At 73.9% G+C, this 2,500-nt stretch overlaps 2 non-coding genes across 2 annotated transcripts in view; both read right to left on the reverse strand.

The window, feature by feature from the left end:
* The window catches only part of LOC146759172 (28S ribosomal RNA), a 4,214-nt gene extending 4,000 nt beyond the window's left edge, over positions 1 to 214 (reverse strand). Inside the window, exon 1 of the ribosomal RNA XR_014932506.1 lies at positions 1 to 214. This exon is cut by the window's left edge and continues 4,000 nt beyond it. This is a non-coding gene — a ribosomal RNA (28S ribosomal RNA).
* A 667-nt stretch (positions 215 to 881) lies between these two features.
* On the reverse strand, positions 882 to 1,034 carry LOC146759173 (5.8S ribosomal RNA). Its single transcript, XR_014932510.1, has one exon. It is a non-coding gene; the product is annotated as a 5.8S ribosomal RNA (ribosomal RNA).
* Positions 1,035 to 2,500: the final 1,466 nt, after the last annotated feature.

Genomic DNA, 2,500 nt, shown 5'->3' on the forward strand with positions numbered 1-2,500 from the left:
GGCCTTGATCACAAGGACTTGGGCCCCCCGACAGCGGCGCCGGGGATGGGGGCTTCCGTACGCCACACCTCCCGCGCCCCACCGCGGGACGGGGATTCGGCGCTGGGCTCTTCCCTCTTCACTCGCCGTTACTGAGGGAATCCTCGTTAGTTTCTTTTCCTCCGCTGACTAATATGCTTAAATTCAGCGGGTCGCCACGTCTGACCTGAGGTCGCGATACAGAGGGGGGAGGGCCCCGCCCCGACGGGTTTCCACCCCGAGCGGAGCCCCGAGACGCGCTCCCTCCCGAGCTCACCGGCTCACGCGGAGGACGAGACGCCCAGACACGAGGAAGGACGCGCGGCCGGAGGGCCACGGCACCAAAGGCCGGAGACGGACCCGCGGGATCGAGCGCCGGGCTCGCTCACTGTTTTCGCGGACGGACCGACGACCGGAGTGGCTGGGAGGCTGCGCGCCCCGGAACCGCGCGCGCGCGGCAGCACGGCACGACACCGCCGCCGGTGACGCGACCCGCAGGCAGCCGTGCGCGGGGCCGGGGAGGGCAACGACCGCTCCTCCCTCCGGGCCGGGGGCCGGACCGACGAACGAACGAACGGACGCGGACGAGCGAACGAACGAACGAACGAACAGGACCGGACCCGCGGCGCGACCGACCGGAAGAGCCCGGCCGACCCGCGGGTACGAGGCTCGGCAAGAGCGGGCGCTCCGGGAGCGCGGGGAGCTCGCCCAGTGAGCCCCCCGACCTGGGTCTCCACTTAGAAAGACGAAGGCCCGCGGCACGACCCCGCCCTCGTCGTCGGAGGCGCGCGGGCCTGCGAGGCGCCCCAGCCGCGCCTGCGCGGAAGCCGCGCAATGGCGGCTCCCGGCGATTGACCGTCAAGCGATGCTCAGGCAGGCGTAGCCCCAGGAGGAACCCGGGGCCGCAAGTGCGTTCGAAGTGTCGATGATCAATGTCTCCTGCAATTCACATTAATTCTCGCAGCTAGCTGCGTTCTTCATCGACGCACGAGCCGAGTGATCCACCGCTAAGAGTTGTCTTACTTTCGGCACCGCCCCGCGCGCGCGGGGAGGCCCTCGACTTTTTCGCTCGCCTTCCACCCAGGGAAGGCGGCTTTCCGCACCGCACCGCAGCGCGGAGCGCCCCGACGCCGGGACCACCGCGGAGCGGGGACGGGGCGGACGAGCGTCGCCTCTGCGAGACCGCTAACGAGCACACCATTGAAGGAGAGGAGAGAAAAACATAGCGCGACCGAACGAGAAGGGCGGGGAGCCCTCGGTCCCGACCTGGGGAAACGATCCTGTCTCGCTTCGGGGACGGGCCAGGCGCCCGGCTCGGCTTCGGCCCGACAGGAGGAGCCGCGGGACAGCACGCGCGGGACGGCACGTGCCGCCCCGGCAAAGGCCCCGCCCGACGCGCCGGACCGCTGCCGACCACCGCCCGGCTGCGCGCCCGGGCCCGCCTCGGCAAAGGACCCCTCCACAGCTGCCCCACGGGAGCCGCCCAGGCAAAAGCGCCCAAGCGCGCCCCCCCGACGCCTCTCGCCTTCCGCTCCCGGTCCTCGACCACCGGCCGCCTCCTCCTCTCGCTCGCCCTGGCGGCGCGTTCGCAGCAGACTCGCGACCGGCGGCGGGGCGGGACGGGGACGGATCTGGGAGCGGCGCTTGCTCCCCGCGCCTCAGCACGGAGACGGGCTTGCGGGACCGCCCCACGCCGGACCTCCCGCTCGCACGACAGGCGCGGCCGGCAAGGCCGAGGGCAAAGGCGGTGGGAGAGCGGCGAAGGCGGGGACGGACGAGACGGACGCGGCTCGCGACGCCGAGGGGAAATGGCGGCGCGGACCCGGGAGAAGGGGGACGGGCGCCGAGGCGCGCCGGACGCGCGCCGGACGCACCCACCGCACGCGCGCACGGCAGGGAGGCGACCGCGGGACGCACCACCGCTCGCTCGCTCTCTCGCTCGCGCGGGGAGCGGCGGGCGCCGGGGCCGAGACACGCGTCTCTGCCCGCTCCGAACGCGGGGCGAGGCCGGCCGGAGCGAGCGCGCACGCGCCCGCGCCGCACAGGGCTCCTCCGCTCGAGACCGACGCCGTGGAGAGGGGGGACAGGACAAACCCCTCTCCGTCCCGCACTCGGCCCAGCGTGGGGGAGAGGGGGGTCGGACCGGCTGGGAGCGCGGCGGCGGATCGCGCCTCCGGTGGGCTCGCCGTGGAGAGGGGCGGAGGGGGCGCGCCGCCGCGCCCCGCGCTGAGCTCCCTCTTCCCCGCCGTCCCGCCGGAGCGCGGATCACCACCGGCCTCCCTCTTTCCCTTGCCGGACGAGCCGCGGGCCGCCCGAGTCTTTAAACCTCCGCCCGGCTCCGTGGAGGTGCAGGCGCTAGGTACCTGGCCCTGGGCTGAGGGAAACGACCCCAAAGGCCCCGCGGGGGTTCCTCCACCCGCCCGGCCAAAGGCCGGCACTGCACAGCACGGGGCGGCGCGCCGAGGGGTAACCCTGCACCCAC

This window comes from Coturnix japonica, chromosome 10 (assembly GCF_054131305.1).
Source record: "Coturnix japonica strain WE chromosome 10, WE-NBRP24, whole genome shotgun sequence".
NCBI lineage: Eukaryota > Metazoa > Chordata > Aves > Galliformes > Phasianidae > Coturnix > Coturnix japonica.